The sequence below is a fragment of the Trachemys scripta genome, chromosome 3 (genome assembly GCF_013100865.1).
Source record: "Trachemys scripta elegans isolate TJP31775 chromosome 3, CAS_Tse_1.0, whole genome shotgun sequence".
In the NCBI taxonomy this organism is placed as follows: Eukaryota; Metazoa; Chordata; order Testudines; family Emydidae; genus Trachemys; species Trachemys scripta.
In genome coordinates, this window is record NC_048300.1 from 74,713,952 (window position 1) to 74,738,301 (window position 24,350).

Consider the following 24,350-nt stretch of genomic DNA (forward strand, 5'->3'; position numbering starts at 1 on the left):
CTACAGGCACTGAAGTGCAATGATGTAGTGGCAAAATCAACAGGATTTTTTAAAAATACGGCTTTTTGTCCTTAGTCGCATATAGGGTAGTAAAAAGTAGGGACAAGAGAGCAGAAATATGGAAAGGGCAGAACGAATAGTCAATTGGGAAAATGAAATTCCTCCCTCCAAGAAGAGTAGAGGGCAAAAGCCCTCTCTTTTTATCCTTGGTTTTTACATTATGGTGCAGTATCGTCCATCAGAGCCCCAGTGGGTGGGAAAGTAACATGGCATAAGGGAGACTAAGTGGCCTTTGTGGTGGCCTCAGAAAACCTGGAATGTTTTTGGAGCTGTTTTCTTTTTAAAGAGACATGCTGTAAACCAGGCCCTGGCAACCATGTGTTTTATGAACTAGCACTTATGAAAAGGGTATAAATACATTTGAGTGTGCTCTCTAGTGGTTTATTATGTCAACAGAACCCCTGGATCCTTTCCTTCTGCACTTGGGCCAAATCCCACTTGCCCTGCTTACAGGGATAACAACAATGTCCCACTGATTTCAGGGGAACTTCTCTTGCCAGGAAGGAGAGCAGGACTGGCCATTTGTCTTTATTGTTGGTTGGTTGGAATCCTTTTTGTAAAAAGTCCAGACCATGAGGATGGCAAACACTATATTAACTATCACTTGGCATTTTAATCAGGCCATGGATTGCAGCAATAGTTAAGGTGCTTGTAGCATATTCTGTAGTAACACTTGCAGTGTTGTGCAGTAAAACGTAAGCTACCATGGAAGAATGTAAATAAAGTGGAAGGAATCCCTTGATACTTCAGAAATTAACCACTTTTAAAAGTAAATCTTTTGATTGTGTCAAATATTTACATTTAGGGTCCTAAATCCTGCACTTAAAGATAAAACTTGTTATTTCTGTCAAAGTTTAGCCAGAGTAAGGAGTGGTAAATGGAGTGCTGGGCATTCAGGATGAAGGGTTTATTTTAGAAGATGCAACCTGAAGGTTGCAAAAGCAGTTTTTCTTATCCATTATCTGTGACAGCAGCTCTAAATAAAACTCTTCCTGATTACATTTTACTATTACATTCATTCTAACCATAAATTAAAGCAGAGTTTGTTGGATTAGTTTTAAAAAAAAATTAGACTGACATTAATAGACAAGCCAAAGATGTTTTTTCACACTTCTTGTTTCATATTATCAATGTGGCAGACCCCAAAGAAAGTGCCTCAGGACCATTTATATATTATTTTTATTTGGTTAGTAATGCATAAAAGGTTTCTCTTTCTGATTCCTAAGACTAGAAGTGGGATCATTCAGAAAATGTTCAATCACATGGACACTATAGAAGGCCTGAGTCATTTGCTTGCCTTTTGTTCAGTCGGAGAGATTGAGAAGACACGCCTTTCTTCTGTTACAGAGCAAGGTCAGGCTGTGCTAACAGATGAATGGAATACATATTTACCCATTTCATCATTCCAGGCTTTCTGGAGCTGGGGCGCCAGGATTAACTCATTCACTGCCTTTCAGACTATTGGGAGATGCACTCTTTACAATTCAGCATTAAGACTACAGTTTAACTGTTAATCATATCTTTTTCATGCAAATGAAGTTGAGCTGAAATTTTATGAAAATGTTTGCTTTTTAAAAGGAAGAGAAATGGGGGCATGCAACCCTCGTATTTTAAGAAGATCCTAAATACACTTCAAAAAATAACTTCTACAAAACTTGAATAAGCAGGTCTGCGTGGCTGGAGTGAGAATATAAAATACAACATCCATTGTTCCAATAACTGAGCTTAGATAGTCTAGATGTGCATTGTCTATCTTAACTCCTCTCTCTGCAGTTGAAGAACAGTTTTTACTTAGTTAGCGTGGGAAGATTTATTCCAGTAGAACAGTCAAAGTCCTCTATGGAGAAGAATCATGATACCAGATGAGTTCATAGAAAAGCTGTAAGATGTGTTCATATTATAACAATTTAACGCTTGCAATCTTGCTTCTACCATTCACGATCTTTAAAAGTTTATTATCCTTAACAAATAACATTGCAAAATAGTAAGATTAATAATTTGTACTTAAACACAACATATTTTTAGTATAATGAGAAATCAAAATCATACAGAAAAATACACTATTACAATGTCTGCTAGTTGGAACAGGGCTACAGTATCTTGTCTCAGATATTTAATTTGTGTGTGTTACCAAACTGCTGTAGATAACTTTGTACCCTGGTGAATGACAGTTGCCTTGGAGTTACATAATGGAAATAAATGGGGGGCGGGAGAGGAGAGGACAGTGCGCAGTGGTGTTTACTTACCAGTGGTGAGTATTTTCATACATGTGGTGGAACAAGACAGGATCAAAGGCAAACAGAAAAAAATAGGGAGGATTTGCTGCACTGACATGGGAAAACTGGGCCCTAGAAGGAATCCCAGCTACTTCCCTTGATAACAGTTTCTGTTTAAAATCTCAGGCCTAGGTTCTGTTCTCATTTACAGACAGAAGATGCCATGGTCTTTAATGAGATTGCTCCAGTTACTCCAGAGAGCATTTGGCTCTTTGCTCTTTACATGGCTCATGCCTCTCAAATTTAAATCTTCTAGCACCAGTATTATAGGACTTTTATGAGGGGGGAGGTTCCACAGTTCCTCAAAAGCAGGCTATTGCTGGTTTTACTCTTTTCCCTTCATGATTTCCAGTTTCTGCTGTGCATTGGAAGCAATTACTTTAGAGGCAGAGTGGATGTGGATGGGAATGGTGGGTGCATAGGCTTGGCATAAAAAGGCTGTCCCCTGGAGGCAGCTTGGAGCCTTTCTATTTACTATAGGCAGCAGCAGGAGCCTCAAAAGGACCGAGACAAAGGTGAGCTGCTTAGAGACAGATGGGGGAAGAGGAAAGCAGCTGCCCTTTGATCATGGACCTACCCACTGGTGTTCTTCATCCACCCTGGATTTCCCCTGTAAGCAACTCGGTAATTCTGTTAATTGTTCCTGATGCCTCTTTGACCCAGATTCATTGCACAATCCAAGGTACTAAAATGTAACCCTGCCTTGCCTAACTTTCAGGTCTTGTTTGGGTGTCTGTTTGAAGGGGAGGGAAATAAGGGTGTAATGGGAGGCTGTACCTTGTTTAATCATCGCACTGGTTACATCCTTCACTTTGTTTTTTTTAAATTACAGTAGCAGTCAGTGCCGTGGTTGTACAGTATCCACCGCAATCAGTGGCGTCTTATTAGTACGCTCGCAAGTGTAAACTTCATTAGTGGGGTTTTGTCGTGAGTAATTAACTTCCCAGGCAGAGCTTTTGAGCTGCAGTCTAGTCACGTGCTTTGCCAGTGATCAAGGCTTGTTCAGGGCATTCTTCTGCTACAGACAAGCTGAGTCCCTCCCAGTACGAGTAGTTACACAACCAAGTTCACCTTCCCCACTGAGGCGCCTCCTGTGATTCCTGTGGCCACACGCCATCAGTTGTTCTCTCTCAGCGCAAGAGGGTGAATCCTGATCCTTTTGCAGTCTAGAGGGGTTGGGGCCACGCTGGGATTTCATCCTCCCGTGTTGCAATAGCAAAGCACTAGCTCACCAGGCTATATTGCAGGCGGGGCGTGCAGAGGAGAGGAGCAGGGAGATGCAATTCACAAAAAAAGAGCGCGCGAGAACCCGCAAAACCTCCTCCCATCACAAAAGAGGCCAGGAGACACTAAAACGTGCCTGACACATGAATCCAGGCGGAGGGAGTCCCCTTTCGAGTGAGGCAGTTGTACTGTCACTGTGCACAGCGCCCTTGACTGTGGTGCAATAACAATAGCAAAGCGCTGGCTCATCGTGCAGCAATGCAGTCTGGGCATGGGGAGGAGCAGCCGCAGGCCCCGGAAGTTGCCTGTGCTTTGCTGGGCTGAGAGCTCCCGTTCTCCCTCCCTGACTGACTCTGCAGCGCCGGCAGCAAAGGGAACTGTACCAGCTGCGCTAGCTATAATTAGAGCGAGCAACCTAGGAAGGTGATAATCCCCCCTCTCCCCCCCGCACCCAGCCGCCCCTCGGTGCCTCCCTCAGCCGCACCAAGAAAGGAATTCATGTGTGTTGACTACAGCTCTTTATCTGGATGGGTCACCTCGTGGTGAACCAAATATAGTAAACGACTGCTGCTGCTAGCGATGCTGCTTCTTCCAAGGGGGAGAATCCAGCATTGCACAACCCAAGAAAGATCAAACGCATGGCACCCGCACACATGCTCTGAACTTAGTGCAGAGCATCAGGCAAATCTTCCAGTGTAGAGGTGGGGTGGGAGAGTTGCACAGGTGAACCCCTTTCAGATCCTGTGTGTTTGGAGGAAATTGTGCTCATGTTTGGATTGATTTTAAGGTTGTTTTAAAAGTCATCTCTGAAAAGCAGCAGCATGGTCTAATGACCTGGACACAGAACTGGGAGCCAGGAATTCCTGGCTTCTAATCCTGGCTCCGCTGCTGACTCGTGTGGCCTTCAGTAGGTCATTCACCTCATGGTGGGGTTGTGAGTAAGATGATATGCTCTCCTGTATTTTAAGGGATGTCCTTTCTTTTTTGCTTCATGTCTGTCTTGTGACCTGCAGCTAAGAATTACTAAGGAGCATTTGACTACCTAAATAGTTTTCAAGTAGTATTCATACAAGGGATTATATGCTGTGCTACAAATTTATTTATTTATTATTTTGCACCACCTGTAAATGACTGAAGTGGATTCCTTATAAAGGTGCTGCCCTGTATTGATTATTCAGTTGTTCTCTATTTCCTTGAAATGTAGGTAGTCAACTCAGTTGGGAGGATTACTTTGGGCTTTTCAATACAGGGAATTTGTTCTTGAGTTAGGGCAGGCGCGGGCAAACTTTTTTGGCCTGAGCACATCAGGTTTCTGAAATTGTATGGAGGGCTGGTTAGGGGAGGCTGTGCCTCCTCAAACAGCCAGGTGTGGCCTGTCCCCTGTCCCCATCCGACCTCCCCAGCTTCTCACCCCCCGATTCTGCCCCCAGGACTCCTGCCCCATCCAACCTCCCTGTTCCCTGTCCCCTGACTGCCCCCGGAACCCCTGTCCCCTGACTGCCCCCCGCCACCCCATCCTACTCCCCTTCTCCTTCCTGACTGCCCCCCCAGAACCCCTGCCCCCATTCAACCCCCCTGTTCCCCGCCCTCTGACTGCCCCGATCACTATTCACATCCCTGCCTCCTGACCACTACCCTGAACTCTATCCAACCGTGCCGCCCAAAACACCAGGACAAGCAGCCACGCCACCGCGCAGCACAGAGCACCGGGTCAGGCCATGGCTCTGCAGCTGCACCGGTGGCACAGTGAGCTGAGGCTGTGGGGTAGGGGGAACAGCAGGGGAGGGGACAGGGGCTAGCCTCCCTGGCCAGGAGCTCAGGGGCCGGGCAGGAGGGTCCCCCAGGCCGGATGTGGCCTGCGGGCCATAGTGTGTCCACCTCTGATTTATGGGACAATCAGGAACAGTTAATCAGGAACAACTCTAAGTGTAGACAAGCCCTTACTTATTGCTTGTCAACGCTTTCAAAATGTAACAAGTGTTGTAAGTACAATGAATTATTTTATGACTAAGGATTTTGCTTTGTTTTAGTAATAATACTTTGCACTTCTGTTACTTCTTTCATGAGAGAATCTTCTACTGCTTTACAAACATTAACTGATCTACCAACATCCAGGCGAGGCAGGTAAGTATTATTATTCCCATTTTACAGAGGAGGAAATTGAGGCACAAAGAGGCTAAGTGACTTGTCAGAGGTCACGCAGCAAGTCAGTGGCAGGACCCAGAATGGAAGATAGTGCTCCTGACTCCTATACCCCGATCTAACAACTATATTCTTATTCTTCCTCTCTTAAATTTAAAGGTCCACATTCAAAGAGGTACTTAGGCCCCTAGCCCCCCAGATTTAAGCAGCCAACTTAAGTCCCAGTTTTAGACCCCACTGCAATTTGCAAAACTCTTGCTCTGCTGCTACCTGAACTCAGTTGGTGACTACATTTTTGCTGTATAAATTCCTTAGGCACCTATGTTTTTGCCTTTAAGCATGTGCGCTGCTGCTTCACTAAGTGCCTAGATGCCTGTCTCCTACCGAAGCGTCAGCGTGATCCATGAACTGGGGGAATACAGGCGCTCATCTGCCTGCAGGGCTTGATCCAGTAGGTGTGCTCAGAGCCTGCCTACTGCATCGGGTCCCATTCAGAAATCTGGCTGGCAGTGGCACTGCTAGTATCTACCTTATACTTCTAGCCTAGCAGTTAGCGCATTCATGGGAGAGAGCCAGGTTCAATTCTCCCCCCTCTGCTACGGAAGCAGATAGGATTTGAACAGGGGTCCCCCACCTTTCAGGAGCATGCTCTGACCACTGAGCTATGCGATTGTCTGATGTAAGGCTCTCTCAGTCTCTTTTGTTGAAGCTATTCCATTTTGGATAAGTAATTAAGGAGTCACTGGGCCCAGGAGTGAGGGGATAGGACTTTGTAGTCTGGTGAGTAGGGTACCCACTTGGGTGACCCAGGAGCCAGTTATCCCTGGTTCAATGGTCTCTATAATTATTTATCCAGAGTAGACCAGCTTCAACAGAAGAGACTGAGGGAGGGGAGGGGAGCTCCCCCCCGCATTATCCCATAGCTCAGGAAGTAGAGCCATCTCCTGAGGGATGGGAGACCCCTGTTCAAATCCTTTCTACCCATCAAGCAGACTGCTGGGAGTAGAACCTGGGTCTTCCACATCTCAGATGAGTGCTCTAATCACTGGGCTAAAGGTTTAAGGCATCACCACCCTCGTCGTTGTGTGTGAAGTGAAGTAGGCACTTAACTCATTCGTGACAGAAACAATTTAGGTGCATAAGCTGCCTGACTCCAGGAGAGGGGTTCCCAGTTTTGGATCACAAGCAGAGACCGGTGCCTAACTCCATGAGAGGGGAGAGGCGTGGCATACACCCCTCCCATTGGCTAACTATGGCAGCTCCTGCCTAGCATGCTGTCTTTTGTGGATGGCATTCATTCTTAGGTGCCTGTCTCTACCCAGGCATACCTTTTCAGATCTACTACAAGCAATAGTGAAACAAGAACAGTGCACAAATCCACCTTCTCCATTGTAGATCACCTTTTATGGACATTCGTAACTTGACAGTCTCTCCTCCAATGTTGAAGTCCTTCACCAGATGGCTGTTCTGATCATTTTCAATGTTTATTTGAGTCATGCGTCTCTTGCTGTGCTTTCTTTCCAGATTTGATTGCTTGCCCCATGATAATATAATCTACTGTAACATTTTTATAGTAATATATTTTAATACATCAGCAAAGGAGGTAAAAGTCTCCTACTCATATAAAAAAAGTGGCATGGAACCTTTAATGTCCATGTAAAGTAGAAACAACTTGATTTTTGGGGCCTTGGCCAAATGTCCCCATACAGTAAATGGGGATGGATCTCAGTTTATCTACCTTTGAAGGATGAAGGGTTGAGTGGAACCTGCTGGTGTTTGAAGCTGTAGGCAGGGTAAGTAATTCCAAATTTAAGCTTAGACATCTGAGCTGTTCCCCTGCCCCCTGCTTTTGACTAGGAGAAGAAAAAAGCGCATAAATGGTATGAAATAGACTGATTTCCCCCCATTGCAGTACAGTACTAGTTCCTTGTATGATTATATTGCTGGAGCTTTTGTTTTTGGGTAGTTCTTTTTCTTTTCTTGGAAGAGAAGAATAACATAATGTAACAATAATTGAACATATTCATTTTCCCCCATGATGTATTTACAGCATAGGAGGTCATTAACTAGCACCATCTTGGTTCAGTTATTATTTGGATTAACATAGCTTTAGAATTTTGGACACAAACAGAACTAGCTTCCATTGTTGTCAGACACATGTAAATAATAACCAGTCAGTGGGCAGTACTGACTTTGATCTTTTATTTTCTTCTTTTCATTTTTGAAATCCATGTCATAATAGCAGCAAGATATTCCAGGTAGAGTATTTCTGGGAATTATTGCACTTGTTGAGTAGCTAGTCACTTGGCCTCCTGCCTCAGCTCTCAGAGTACTAATAGTAATGGATTGGGGATTTTTTGTGTGATTTTTTTTTTAAGTGTTTATTAAAGATGCTAGATTGGCAACCCTGGAAACTGAAGTTGTCTATTTATTATCTGCAAACTGGGACCAGTTTGAGCTGCAGCAGTGTGTGCTTCTCCATTCTGTGCCACAAACGTGCCCTTAAGAGGATAAACTCCTCTGGGGGTTGTTACCTTTTTCTACTGAGCATGCCAATTTTGGAGGCATGTTTTTCTGGAGAACTCCACAAGGAATTGGAGTGAAACCAACCAACTCATTTCATGAAGGCCACTGAAGAATCATCATCTGGTGACACCTTTCAGTCACTACCAACCTACACAGAACTTGACCTGGTGGATGAGAAACTCTGTATTTTATAAAAAGAACAGGAGTACTTGTGGCACCTTAGAGACTAACAAATTTATTAGAGCATAAGCTTTCGTGGACTACAGCCCACTTCTTCGGATGCATACAGAGTGGAATAAATATTGAGGAGATATTCCACTCTGTATGCATCCGAAGAAGAGATATTCCACTCTGTATGCATCCGAAGAAGTGGGCTGTAGTCCACGAAAGCTTATGCTCTAATAAATTTGTTAGTCTCTAAGGTGCCACAAGTACTCCTGTTCTTTTTGCAGATACAGACTAACACGGCTGCTACTCTGAAATCTGTATTTTATAGCTAATCCCCAGAGTTAACCAGTCCCTAATTAACAGCAATATTATTAGTTCATGGGCTTTTCATTTGACACAGACAATGTCATTCTGTGTGATGTCATCTGAAGTGAATGCGCTGCCCACCATGTCTTTCTTATCCACCTCCCACTCCCAGTATCTTCTAGAACCCTTTTAAATAATAACAGAGTCAGATTCTATGCACAGTAGAATTTCACTGACTTCAGTGAGGCTGTACTGGTATAACTGAGTGAAGACCATAATATTCTATAGTCACATTAAATCTCATTGGATTTGACCTAGGGTTCGTTTGTTTCTTTCGGATTAAAACACAAGGGAATATGGAACATAATGTGATATGTACCCATTTCATATTGAAATTATCCAAATAATGAGTTAGATACATAGATAAACATACTGACAATGCTGCATATGGACAAACAGCCTACAATGGGGTGTAGAGCTCCTCTCCAGAGATTGACAGGGAAGCAGTTGAGTAAGTGCTACAGTTGCCTTGCATGAGTACAGATATGCAATGCGTACTGTTTCTTTTGGTTAATGACTTCCTGCCACACTCTAAGTCGAGATCTACTACAATCCAAGTGGTTTTAAGACTGTTGTCTGAGAATTTCACATAGGCCAGCCCAAGAGATGAAACAATATTCAGCTAAAAAGAGATAGTGAAGAAAGTGTGGTAAGCCAACTGTAGGAAGGATAATAATGGCCCAGATTAAGGAATATTCTCCCATAAATTGTGGTGTTGTCAGTTCTCCAGGCCTACATATGCATAGGAAACATTTATGCATCAGAAACAAGAAATGAATTCAAAGGGCTAAACGATGAATAAGGAACCATGCTTTAATATCTCATGCAAAATTCAATGCTACAGCATTGTATTATGATATCAGAAAGGAAGATAAGACTGAGTCCAAGGGTGGGAATTCTGGGTCAGAAGCAAGAATGTTGCCAATTGAGCCATACTGATGCTCTGAATAAAACCCTACACTTATGACCCAATCTTATAGGTTAGGCAAAACTCTGATTCAAGTCAATGAATAAAGGATTCAGGATCAATCCCTTACTTAATATTTTATCTTTTGGGGGGGGAGGCATCTTTTCCAGCCAAGCATTTTGCCCTTTGTAATCCGCCACAAACTAATATGGATTCCATGCAGTAGTTTCCTTTTTATGCAGAATGGAAATAGACTTACTCCTGTTGCTCAGAACAGAAACAGCATGTGGCACACCCCTTTAGGTATACCTCTCTCATCACTTTTCAATAAATAAATGTCAGTCTTTTGGGCCAGGTCTGCACTACAGGCCTATATCAGTGTAACTACATCTCTCAGGGGTGTGAAAAATCCACATCTCTGAGCGACATAGTTATACCGACCTAACTCCCCTTGTAGATAACACTATGTCGATAGGAGAGCTTCTCCTGTTAACATAGCTACCACCTCTGAGGAAGGTGGATTAACTACGCTGACAGGCGAAGCTCTCCTGTCGGCATAGGAACATCCTCACTTAATTGCTACAGCGGCCCAGCTGAATCTGTGCAGCTGCGCCAATGCAGTGTTTTAAGTGTAGACCTGCCCTTGGTCATACGACCCATAAATGTACTAGATCTCAATAATTTCAAAACTACACCAATAGCCCTGGTGTAGAATAATCAAACAAGATTAGATAAAACAAATTAAGTCCTCTTTGGATGTAATATAGTTTGACTAAATTTAAACAAAATAATATTTATAAAATAGAGAGAGGATTATTTGGGTTTTATTTTCTCTTTGAAACTGGGTTTAAAAAAGGAAAATAATGCAAAAGTAAGGTTTTTTTCAGGCATAAAATGAAGCACAACTTTTTAGAATTCAATTGTTCTGTGCTGACTTGGTTAAAAGTTTATTTTTGCAATCAGTTATTTTTTGGACTGACCCAAGCTGGGGCTCATCCTGCAAACATGTACACTCGCTGAGTTCAGTGGGCTTATTCGCGTGTGTACAATTACGGTCACGGAAAAGTGTTTGTAGGAGCAGGGCCTAGATTTGCACTATCAGTCACATTTCTAATGCACAGTCTGCCCTGTTATAATTATTTATAAGAAATCCTGTTATTATAAATATGTATTGTAGTTGAATGTATTACCAACAGTACATTATTATTTATTCATAAATAAATTATAACAGATTTATACTTCATTATTATCATTGCTATATGATATAAATTATGTAGGGCCCTGTTTATATTTCAAGAACTTGCGGATCTCTGTGTAGGAATGGCATTCATTTGTAACACATTTTTAGGGTTGGGACAGCTTTTTAAAATCCATTTATGCTGTTACTGTATCCTCAGAGGTGTCCAAAAGGTATAGGGAAGTGGTGTTAGTACTGGGTTGCAGAAGCAGACCGCCTGGCAAAGGGAAATGGTTTGAATTTGTGAATTGGGGCATATTTCGTAATTACTCCCTTAGCGCACTTAGGCTATGTCTACACTACCACGGTAAGTTGACCTACGCTATGCAACTCCAGCTACATGAATAATGTAGTTGGAGTCGACGTACCTTAGGTCGAGTTACCATGGGGTCTACATTGCAGAGGGGTCTCCCGTCGACTTACCTTACTCTTGTCGTTGGGAGTAGAGTACAGGGTCGACTGGAGAGCGATCTGCTGTCAATTTGGCGGGTCTTCACTAGACCCATTAAATCGACCACCGGTGGATTGATCTCAGAGCGTTGATCCCGGCTATAGTGAAGATGTAGCCTTAGAAGCTGACAGAGAATGGAACCAGAGCAGACATAAGAGTCTGACATGGTGCTCCCTGACTGGCAAATGGCAGGTTTGATAAATGCTGGAGTTTTTTTCAAATCAGATTTAGTTTGTTTTTTCTATCAGATTTATTTTAACAACCTGAAATGCACCAGATTTCCCCAGTGTTTGCATCTCTCTGCCATGCATGTGCATTGATACAATTGCAAATAGTGTTGTCTCTTAAAACAAGCAGGACATTTACAAAAAAAATACCTTTGGATTTTGATATTGATGGTGCACTGTATGTCCGTTGGAGATTGCTGTAACAGACTTCCGGCACAGTTCTCAACTGTTTTCTTTTTCAGTCTGCTACTTTAGTTGGCCCTGTCCACTTCAAGCTTTGCTATTGTACGTACTAATAAAGAATTAAAAAACATTGGGCCCTACCATGTCCTTCTATGGAAAAAAAACACATAAGAGTTACATTTACTTGGAAAACTGTTCCGGTTTTTGAGGTGATTTGCCATTGGGAAAATAGCAGGAGGAAGGAAGGGTGGCATGGTTTGTGTGCATCCTCAGAGCTCTGAAATATTTCTACACTGAGCCAGCCCCCGCATGCTACTTGTCAGACCTCCTTGCCCCCTTGCCTGACAGCTGCCTCAGAGATACGGGATATCAATCCCTTCCTTATCTGCTCCTGGGTCAACCCCCAACTTCTTAAGGCACTTGATGGCACTATTAACTCAAATTGCTTGACTACATTCATGCTTTTATTCTTAAAAATGTTCAAAACACCAAACTTAGCCAGATGTGTTGTCTGAAGACAAAGCAGTACAATACAAAAAGGAGATAGACATACCCTTCTTCTGGAAAGAATATTCTCACAGCATGTTCAGCTTAAACAGAAAGTGTGCTTCAAAAATCTGCCTTTCAGCGAGTAGTATTTATAGTCTGATTTTACAAGTTACAAAACTCTTTACATGGCACTAAAATCCAACCCACCAGTTCATAACAATTCCTTAACTTGTTTTTGTTCGGTCTCTTTCTTATCTCTCGTTTGCATACTACATTCCAAAGCAGTTGGGTGGAGAGGTTTATCCCAGCCTGTGCTAGGACACACCAGTCATGCATCTTGGCTTTGACAGGCTTCCTATTTTCTAATGTCATAGCTGACTTCAGCTGGGATACTTGACATGGGCGAACAGAATTGTGGGGAGAGAATGATACATTCAGTTAACATAACTTCCCAAGACACACGTGTATATTATAAAAAGTGACAAAGAGTCCTGTGGCACCTTATAGACTAACACACATATTGGAGCATAAGCTTTCGGGGTGAATACCCACTTCGTCAGATGCATGTAGTGGAAATTTCCAGAGGCAGGTATAAATATGTAGGCAAGAATCAATCTAGAGATAATTAGTATATTATATTAATTCACTGCACATAATGCCTATTAATGTGATGTATACTACGCCAGACATGTATGTATTGGCTAGCAGCACAGAGCAGAAACCATGGAAATTAACACTGACAATCAGCATTAAGAGCTACTGAGATCTCCCAACAGATTTGCCAAGGGATGATGGTACACAGAATGGCTGTGTTCACTGTCTATTCAGCCATACCTCTTAAGCCCACAAAGCCCTAGCAGTGAAGTGGGGCTTCCAGAGGGCTGTGGGAGGAAGGTGTAATATCTCTTAGCCCCCTTCCTGCCAACAGATTTTGGGCCATTTCTGCCCAAATGCCCAGTTTTATCCTCTTTGCATCTAAAAATGGAAGGCATGTTAATGCCCTACAGTTGAAATGACCAGCGTGGTGGTTACAGTGTGCAACTGTATGCATGAATGTACTGGTGATTAATAGAAGGGGGATTCCCAAACTATCTGTGCAGATTATTTTAGCAGTAGTGCCCATAGTACTGCTTGTCCAGTTTAACTTGCCTCTTCCTTCACATACACCATGTTGAAGGTCTGTTCTTCCCTTCATTTTAATCACATCAAGTTGAAAAATGGAGGTGTTCTCTGTGCAGGGGCAAATGGGTTAAACACATTTTACTCTTCTTTTAGTTAGAGAGCATCCCAAAACTGCTTAATGTGACTGGGCCGCAAAAGAGCCAGGACCCTACTGAGTGATTGTTGGCTATGGCTAAGCCTGCTGGGAAGGGGCCAATAGGAGATAAAGAGCTTTCTGTTCTCAGTGCAGGAGTGAGAACAGAGGAAAGCAACAGCTGGCTGGGGAAGCTCTCCTGGGTGGCTCATGGCTGAGAGGGAGCTGGGGAAGGAGTCTGGGAGGAGCTTAGCTGAAATTGTCTGAGACAGACAAGGAGGATACCTGAGGAAGAGCAATAGCAAGGGCTGTAGAATAAGACCAGTGGTGATCTCCACACAGAGGGAAGCTGGGAGTGCAAGAGGCTGGGAGAAGGCCTACACCGAAGTGGCCTTGGGAATCATGATGCAAGGCAGTTTGGGGTTTAGGGCAGACTGCTGTTCCATAGTACAGGGTTCCAAGGCTGGAGCCTGCAGTAGTGAGAGGTCCTGGGCTTCCCTCTGGTACCACCAGAGATAGTGGTAAAACCCTGCAATGGAGAGAAAGGTCTCTGAGAGGTGCAGTGGCCTAGAAGTGCCAAGGATTGCTTGATCTCTGATATAAAGAGAGAGGAGGAGCCCCCTTCAGCCACAAGGGAAGGATGTAATGGTTGCCAGAGTCTAGGCAGGGGCCTTTTTTGGAGGAAGATGGGTGTCTTTTGATTTGACTAGAGGGCTAAATTGCCCTACCAGCCCTGGGAAGACAGTAGTCATTTGGAAAATTGAGGCATGATCGCACACCTGCCTTCAGAGAGGTAAGCTGCATCCTCTTCCAGTTCTGCATCTATGCTTTCCCTCTTTCTTTTAAAGATAACAGAAGAAAAGTGAATAAGAGGAGATCCAAAGAGAAAGAAAACCATACCTTATAAATTCTGCCTCCTACCCATTCTGCAGAAAGCACCAGCTCTGTTGCATCTGCAGATGGCTCAGCAGTGCCCCATGCACAGCTGTATGCAGTCTATCTGGCATGTAGATGTTTGATTTTTTTTTAAACGTTACTAGCTAGTCAGCCAATGGTGGGCAGATTTGAACAGCATCTTCCTTAGTTCTTTGTCAAGAGAAGAGTCATTGCAGCAGGCTGCTCAGTGCTCAAAACTGAACCTCTCCTTCTGTTGTCCCCTCTGACTCTGAACTAATCTTGGATTCTCTACCATTCTCAAAATCATAGGTGGAATTTCTCCTGGCTGCGATTCGGTATCGTTATACCACAGTACCTCCGTGTGCACCTGTACGTTCTCTAGTCCCTGTTATCTCAACCGTAGGTCTATGGGTTGATTTGATCTTGCTTATGCTGGTGTAACATTGTCTGCTTTATTAGAGGGCTGTAGATTCTCAGTGGTGTACCTGAGATCAGAATCTGGCCCTTAGAAGTTTGGAAGAGACTTTTTTCGGTAGTGGAGGGGAAAGTGGGAGGTCCTTCTTGTCAAAGAGCATGATTGGTGTTCTCAGTCTGGCAGACAGCACCGAAATGATGCTATTCTGTTTCTGGAGAGTTCCCCAGTGATGCTGTGTATTGCGGCACAAGAGAAGTATCTGCAACATGATGCCTCTCATATTAAGTGGAGCCTGTGAGAGTGAAGCTTACAGCAGCAGCTGTGTCCATTAACTATCTCTCTGTAATCCCTCTTTCATTATGTCTGAGTCTCAGCTGAGCTCTGTGCTACACCAATTGCCTATGGTATGGCTGTTGGCTTCGCTTAGATAAAGAAGACACCACAGGGAAGTGTTTGTTTGAAAATTAGCAGTGAAAAGGTTATTTTGTTAGCTTGTAATATCAGGGAATGACAGCCGTGCACAACGTGCGTAGGCAATACTGGCGGTGCATTAAGTAATTCAGCATTCTTATGCCTTCAGTAGCTAAAGTAGGCAAAATATATTAGACCCAATTCTCTTCTCTTGTGTATTTGTTTTAGTGATTAAACTCCTGAGGAGGGCTGGGGATCAGATCAGACTCTGACCCAGTGTATGACAATAACCTGCCACAAGCTGGAATACACTTGGTAACTGAGCAGCATCACAAACAAATAGCCACATTCTTATCAAACTACAAGTAAACTTTATTATTATTTCATGTAGCTGAACAGCCACAAGGAGGAACAGTTCATAAAACCAAACTCCATTGTGATAATAATTAAACATTTTCCATAAATAATCACTAAAATAGACATTGAATTCTCTTTGCCTGCATTCACATCTCTCTGGTGTTCACTTTCTGCCCATATTCTAGGAAAGTATCATTCAATATCATTTGCAGAAGCAGCAAATTTTAAGCAAATATTAGAGATTATCCAGGCAAAGGAAATGTCTAATTTGTAAAGCATTCCCACTGGAACCCTGATTCATAGAGTTCCACCCAATCAGGGAGAAGAAACAACAGCATGGTCCATGTGACTCAATTAACACTGTTCAGTTTCTGAAACTCGATTTCTCCAGACCAAGAACTATTTGTATAACCAAGAGCAGTTGGCAAGTAACTTCAAATACCAAATAAATCTGAGGAAAACAGATGATCTACAGCAGAAAAGTGAAACACATCTAAAATAACTTGCTGGAAATTATTACCTCACCTCTAGTAAATACCTCAAATTTTCTTAAAAAAAAAATTCATCTCTCTGGACCTGAGTAGCTAGGAGTTGGACAAACAGAGAAAAACTGTTGCCCCAACACTTGCTTTTGGGGCTCAGAAAAATGTGGTTAACTTTTTTGGTTGTGGGGTGGGATGTTGTATATCTCTGCCCTTCCTGATTTTTGTTGACCCCTTCCTCCCTAAGTCCTGAAATACTATGGGAGAACCTACCCTCCTGGTATTTCTTAGCCCAAATGGAAATAATGAAAATCTCACAAGAAAATCTGGTCTTCTGAGACTTCTAGCCTGGTGAAACTCAAAGGTTCACATCAATTTGGATAAATAAGCAACCTTTTTGGTGCTTGTACAAAGGAACCTCCAGGATACTAGGTTGCTGGTTAAGTCCAGAGCACATCAAACTTGTCTTCTGCTCTCAACACTGGCTTCCCTTAGCACATCTACTCAAAATCCATTTTTTTTGTCCTTATTCTTTATCCTCAAGGCATTCAGTAGTCTGGGCTCAGGATACCTAAAAGGTAGACTGAAGCTTCAGCATGATGACCATGGTTGACATCTCCACTCCGTAGGCACAACGGAGCTGTCCACCACAAGGGTAAAGCTAATGTGTGCTGGAGACAGAGCTGTTTAAGGGTCTTCTCTGGCGTCTCTTCTGATATACAATGAAATCTGTCCTAAGCAACCACTCAATATTAGGGACTAATAAAAATCAATTCCCTAGTAGAGGTGGGACTTTAAAGGTCAAACAGAGTTGTAATGGCAATTGCATAGGAATACTTTGACATATTTACTTGAGAGAGAGGACTGCATACTGGTGGTGGTAGGGTGTTACACTATACTGTACATGTTTATATGGTCTTGGTATTATTGTTATAAACTTAATGACAGGAGATTTGGGCCCTTTTAAATGCATGCAACTCCCATTGAAGTTAATAGGAGTTGCATACATGTAAATGGAAGAGAATTTGATCTACTGTGCTTAATTTTTAAAACCATGCACACAGTTTACTCATCAGAGGGCCTGGTTGTGCCTTCGGATACCCATGGGCAGAAATAGGCCCCAAGTTCCTGATTTCCACATTGAATTATGCACACAAAACATTAGAAACAGAACTGTACAACTAACTGGCATATGCCCCGTAGTGCTGAAAGCTAAAGGAGATTCTCCTTTAGTAAGGCAAGTAAGGGTAGGGTTGATGGTTACCTGTTGTTGGAAAGCAGTGCTCCCCACAGCTCCTCCCTCCTTAGCTGGTGTGGTAAGAGCTCCCCCTATTGTTTAAATCTGCTTTAACCATTGCCTTTAGTTTCAATTTTGGAGAATATACACCTCCAGGGTCACTTCTGATCTCACAAAACTTCTGCTTTCTTTTATTTTTCTTTCCCACACCATAATAATCCTCTGAATTTGAGAAACCATATGTTTAAAAAACATGGATTGAAAAATGCAACACTTCTTTCTGAGGAACTAGGAGCACTGTAATGAATGAGCCTTGCAACACACCAGTGAGCTAGGTGAATATTATGAAGCCCTTTTTACAGATGGCGAAACTGAGGCTCAAAGACTAAGTGCCCAGGAAGCCTGTGGCAGACCCAGAAATGGAAAGCAGGTCTCCTGAGTATTCTGTCTCTGAATCACAAGAACATTCTATCTCCCATTGTATTTTTCTTTTTCTGAGTGACGCACTGCAGGCAGAAGTAAGCAAATGAGAAAGAAACAGTCTAGTATTAGCAAGAGAACATTGAGAAAGATCCATCCTTAGAGACTAGACAGGCTTCTAAAGATAGCCATTTCACAAACTATATTTACTCTCTCAGGGAGGACTTAAAGTGGGATTTGGAGCATTGTAGTAATATAAGCCATTTGCTGGCGATGGTGGAGGAAGTAATGACGACTCTAGGCTTCTGAGAGCTTCTGTCTCTTTACAAACCACCAGTGGAGACACCGTTGACATTAGCCTTGTCTGATACCTCCCAATTCATTTCTTAAGAGCACTAATGCTTATCTGTGCTTTCCTGGAATGACAGGATACCAACAGCAATCATGGAGAGATGTTATATGAACACACACAATTTTTTTTCCACTTCTCCTTGGACAGCACACTTGTCCTAACTCCTGTGGCTCCTCAGAGATACTGGAACAGAAGGAAGTCCTCTTCCCATACTCTTTATGTGATGTAATGACAAAAATCCTACACAGATACCATGGTGATGGGTGTTCTAGAGCATCCTAACAGAAATTGGCTATCCACCAATTGTGAAGAGCTCACAATCTAAATTAAGGCAAGATGCAATAAGGGAGTGTAACAAACAATGAGACAGAGAGAGGAAAAGAGGATGGACAACCTGCCCATGTGTATATGCACCTTTCACCGCCTTCAATTTACCTCAGACTATTGTACTTTTTATTCACTGTCCTTATTGCCTTTCCCTTGTATGCAAAATCCCCACTGAGCATTGCCTTTAAAAATGGCTCCCAAGGTGGAATGACTCTTAAATGGTGACAGCGTATTGGTATGGCAGGGTTTTGTGGGCTGCATTGTCCATTGCCTTGTATCTTGTGCTATGCAAGGTTTATGCCTGTGCAACATGGGTGTAAACAGCCAAGTCAGAATGGTAACATTTTACACGTATGTTGATAGATGTTAACAGCGATACCATGTACAAAGCAGTGGAGACTTGGGCCGTGACTCTCCAAGTGCTGAGTTAGGTGACAGCTTCATCTCTGCTGCACTTTTAAATTAAGAGGATCGACTCATCAGTTGGTGTAAACAACTTCAGCTTCACCTATTGACACCAGCTGAGGGCCTGGCCCGTGGTGTTGTAGTTAGCTTCCTGGGAACTGCGGAGGATGATGACATGATCTCCATAAACACAGCACTCCTGCTGTTCAGCAGCACGTCAGCCCAGTGCTCTGGTCTGGCTCGCCATTGAATACTGAGGCATTCAAACTTTTGGTCCTTTTCTTCAAACTGCCCCCCTACCCCTTCACAGGACTCGTACAAATGACATTGGGGCGGGGGGAGAGGGTGACGTATACTGAATGGTCATGACCTCCTCTGACCGCTACATTCTGTCAGCCTGAAGAGTGGAAGTTGAGTGTGCAGGAGAGAGCACTTCAGAATAATGTGCAGACTGTACTTCTTCAACTGATTCTTCCCCCAGTAACTCCAGAAACTAGTCCCAGCTCACTGGAGAGAGAGAAAGAGAACTATCACTCTGCATTTACACTTTAGAATTTTGGGAGGTATTTGATACCGTGCTGATAGGCACTGCAGACAAATGTACCTGTGAAAACATCAGTGCTACAGTAGAAAACAAACGTCGCTCAGCCTACAGATTTCAGTCTCTTCCTCATCTAATTAAAGAGCTGCAAGAAGCAGCAGGAGTTAAGGCTAAAGAAAACAGATCTGGGAGTGACAGGGCCTCCAAAACATTGCTAGAAGGATCAGCAGACACAGCTGCTGTAGCATTTCCTTTCTGCTCTAAGACAACTCTGGTCATGACTTTATAGCAGCAGCATTAGCAAGCCATGCCCTGGGCCCTCAAGCAGCTTCCTTTAACTCCCCCGCCCCCCCCAAAAAGTGGCAGTTGCTTTCCATAGCTATATCCAAGACAAAGCAGCAGCAGACACTTTTAAGGTATAGCAGTTGTGCCTGCTTGCAAGCGTTGAGGCCTCAAATACAGTAACTTTCTTGGTACATCCACATTACAGTGGCTTAATCAGCAGAGCTGTGCTGCTGTAGTATAGATACTTAGTACATCAACAGAAGGAGTTTTCCCATTACTGTAGGTAATCTACCTATCCAGGAGATGGTATGCAGGTCGATAGAAGAATTCTTCCATCAACCTAGCTGCATCCACAGTCTGTACTGGGTCAACCTAACTACATCACACAGGACATGAAATTTTTCAGAGCCCTGAGTGATGTATCTAGGTCAACCTAAGTTTAGGTGTAGACCAGGCCTAAGAGAGGAATAAGAAGCAAAAAGGGAAGGTGCCAGATAGGCTGGCTAGTGATGGCTCATGGCACGTCTACACTACAGCCTTTACAGTGGCACAGCTAAGGCCCTGCAGCTGAGTTGCTGTAGTGCCATAATGTAGACACTTCCTACATCAATGGAATGGGTTTTTCTATCTCTGTAGTTCAGGGGTTCTCAAACTGGGGGTTGTGACCCCTCAGGGGGTCATGAGGTTATTATGTGAGGGGTCGCGAGTTGTCAGCCTCCACCCCAAACCCCATTTTGCCTCCAGCATTTATAATGGTGTTAAATATATTAAAAAGTGTTTTTAATTTATAAGACGGGTCGCACTCAGAGGTTTGCTGTGTGAAAGGGGTCACCAGTACAAAAGTTTGAGAACCACTGTCCACCTCTCTGAGAGGCGGTAGCTAGGTTGACAAAAGAAGTCTTCCATCAACACAGCTGCATCTACACCAGTGGTTAGGTTGACCTAATTACAGTGCTCAAGGCTCAACGTTTTTAGCAGCCTTGAGCAACGTAGTTAGGTCACTTCATTTTTAAGTGTAGAGCAGGCTTTAGAGAGCTGGCACTCCACTGTCGTGGCTGCCATCTGGTGCGCCAGACCCTGAACTTTCATTAAAAAAATTAATTCTCTAGACCTTGTAGTTGTGAAAATAGCCTTCAGAATGTGAGACAGATCTAAGAAAATGCAGTGGTGTTTAACTGAATGTGCACACAACCTGAAACAATAGTTCTCAGGGTGGAGTGAATCATTCCCATTCATCTCAATGGGGTAGTAACTCTGAAGCCTAGTGAAGACAATTTAAGAGGCAGTGCTTTTCACTGATGATCAAGAATATAAACAAGCTGAGGGCTGCTCTTGTTGTGAAGATCTGCACAGTCTGCTGTGAATGGCATCTCATTTTGGGGTCACACAACTTGGGTGGTGAGCAAAGCTTGGAGAGTAATGCAGATGGGGGTGGGGGGAGAGGAATCAGCAGTCTCCAGAAAGAGGGGTTTAGTAAACCTAAACTCTCTCACTGCCAAAGAAACAGTGACAGCAGCATCTAACAACACATACCAATAGGGCAGGCACTCTGTTGATTTCTGACCTTGAATTTAGTTTAGAGTCCTTGCCAGGAATAGATTTCAGCTCCAATTTCAACCACTAAGTACAAGTGCCTTCCCCTGTCATGATTCCTAAACAGAAGTGTCTGAGTCTTCAAAAGCAAACAGATGCAGCGGCAGCATCAGCACTAGGAGGTCTAATGGTGCTGGCACTGCTGTAGAAAGCTGTATGGTGCTGACACAGATGACAGTGAGACTGATCCTTATGGACTATAGAGTGATAAGGGGCCTCACTCACCCCAGTCCACCGTGACATGCCAGCTGTTCAATATAGTCTAGATCAGGGATAGGCAACCTTTCAGAAGTGGTGTGCCGAGTCTTCATTTATTCACTCTAATTTAAGGTTTCGCGTGCCAGTAATACCTTTTAATGTTTTTAGAAGGTCTCTTTCTCTAAGTCTGTAATATAGAACTAAACTATTGTTGTATGTAAAGTAAATACAGTTTTTACAATGTTTAAGAAGCTTCATTTAAAATTAAATTAAAATGCAGAGCCCCCCAGATCAGTGGCCAGGACCCGGGCAGTGTGAGTGCCACTGAAAATCAGCTCACGTGCCGCCTTCGGCACACGTGCCATAGGTTGCCTACCCCTGGTCTAGAGCTAGATTCTGGGTGGAAGACAGTGGGACTACACTTCTTCCCATTACCAGCTGGGATGTAATTAAACGTTTCTGTTCCTGTACCTGGTGGTATGTTTTTAACAGTGTAAGTGAGAGGTTTTCCCCAGCTCTAGCTGCCAGTTTTCATAGCCCAAAGAAACCTCTGGTTCTGTTTCTTTTCAGACACCCTGAAACCTTCAGCAGAAGTGAAATGTGTTTCCTGAACCAAGGTGAAGAGCCCCCTATTCTAATCAGAGAGGCAGTATGTTGTGGCCAGTTGCCAAACAGCCAGGTACATTACTTGCTTGTCACAGGCAAGCAAACTACTCAGTCTTCCATTTTTGACCAACCCCTCTCCCCGTGCCTCCCCCCAATCAAATGTAATCAAGAAAAATGCAGCAATATCGCTTCATGGTAAGCTGTAGCTAGTGAACAGAGCATCAGGCTGGGGGACAGGAGGCTTGAATTCTATTCCAGACATTGCTACTGACTTGCTGTGTTTAGTTTTGGCATGATACTAACATCCTCACGCTTCCATTTCTCTGTCTCTAAAAGAGGGATAACCATGCACTGCTTTCCTACCATGGCAAGAGCACTTTGAGATCCATGACTAACAAGTGCTAAAGAACTAGCTTTGAAAAGGATACTACTGTGCTCGTCCTTTAGCAGAGGTTGCAGTACCAATTTGAAGCAGGGGGTTATTCCCTCCACCCCCACCTATCTAAATCTTGGATTCATGGTATCAGACAAAGTGACCATCACAGTCTGGAAAGAGTTGGGACAACACATATTCTGTACTGTTTCAACAACTACATTTGTAGTGATTCTGTGTGCATAATAACTGTGATAATGAAAATGTATACAAGACTTGCACATTTTATCCATTCTCCCACAGCCTGAAAATTCCTGTATCAACTCCAGGAAGAAAACAATTTGCTAAATATCAGTTCAACCAACATAAGAACATAAAAGCTACCATACTGGGTCAGACTAATGGTCCATCCAGGGCCGGCTCTAGCTTTTTTTGCCACCCCAGGCATAAAACCCCCCCCAAAACGGCGGCCAGACTGCCAAAGCAAAAAAAACTGGCAGCCGCATGGAGCGCGTGGAGGGCAGTCAAGGGGGCTCTGCCAGTGGGCAGCCCTCCGGCCTTGGGGTGCCACTTCTGGCCAGGCAGGCAGAGCCCACGGTGGCTGCAGGAGGTGCTGGCTCAGCCGCTCCTTAAAGGCAGCTCGGCCAGGCGGGCTCAGAGTGGCGCGGGAGACGGAGGCCAGTGCAGGCAGCGGGGAGTGGCACGTCCCGGGGAGCCCGGCGGTGAACGGCGGGGATCGCTAGTTCGTGCCCCTACAGAGCTGGGTTGGCCACCCCAAAATTGGCCAGAATGCCACTCCTTACAATGTGCCGCCCCAGGCACATGCTTTCTCGTCTGATGCCTGGAGCCGGCCCTGGATCCATCTAGCCCAGTATGTTGTCTCCGACAGCGGCCAGCACCAGAGCTTCTGGGAGAGTGTACAGAACAGGGCAGTTGGAATGATGCACCGCTGTCTTCCTCTCCCATTTTCCAGCAGTCAGAGTTTAGGGTCACCCCGAGCATGGAGTTATGTCCCTGACCATCTTGGCTAATAGCCATTGATGGAACTGTATAGTTCTTTTTTTGAGCCCTGTTATATTATATAGTTCTTTGAACTTATATAGTTCTTTTTTTGAGCCCTGTTATACTTGTGGCCATCACAACATCCCATGGCAATGAGTTCCACAGATTAATTGTGTGTTGTGTGGAAAAAGAACTTCCTCTTGTTTGTATTAAATCTGCTGTCTTTTAATTTCATCAGGTGACTTATGGTTTTTGTATTGTGAGAAAGGGTAAATAATTCTTCTGTATTCCCTTTTTCCAGATCATTTATGATTTTATAGACCTCTATCACCTCCTCCCATAGCTGGCCATTTTCTAAGATGAACATCCCTAATCTTTTTACTTTCTCCTACTATGGAGGCTGTTCCTACCCTTGATCATCTTTGCTGCCCTTCTCTGAACCTTTTCCAGTTCCACTATATCCTTTTAAAGATAGGACCACCAGAACTGGACACAGTATTCAAAGTGTGGGTGCACCATGGATTTATATAGTGGCATTAGGATATTTTCTGTGTTACTATCTATCCCCTTTCTAATGATTCCTAACATTCTGTTAGCCCTTTTGACCGCTGCTGTGCACTGAGCTAAATCCATGGTGACTCCTAGATCTCTTTCTTGAATGGTAATAGCTAATTTAGAACCCATCTTTATATATGTATGGTTGGGATTATGTTTTCCAATGTGCATTACTTTGCACTTATCAATGTTGAATTTCATCTGCCATTTTGTTGACCAGCCACCCAGTTTTGTGAGATCCCCTTGTAACTCTTCACAGTCAGCTTTGGACTTAACTATCTTGAATAATTTTGTATTATCTGCAAACTTTGCAACTTCGCTGTTCAGTCCCTTCTCCAAATCAGACCTCTTGGAAAACCACCTCTTTGGAATGCCACATTTGG

At 43.6% G+C, this 24,350-nt stretch overlaps 1 long non-coding RNA gene across 1 annotated transcript in view; it reads left to right on the forward strand.

The window, feature by feature from the left end:
* The first annotated feature begins 2,321 nt into the window (after positions 1–2,321).
* LOC117874701 overlaps positions 2,322–24,350 on the forward strand; it is a 52,275-nt gene continuing 30,246 nt past the window's right edge. Inside the window, exons 1-2 of the long non-coding RNA XR_004645052.1 lie at positions 2,322–2,948; positions 22,002–22,110. This is a non-coding gene — a long non-coding RNA (uncharacterized LOC117874701). The remainder of the gene's footprint in view (positions 2,949–22,001; positions 22,111–24,350) is intronic.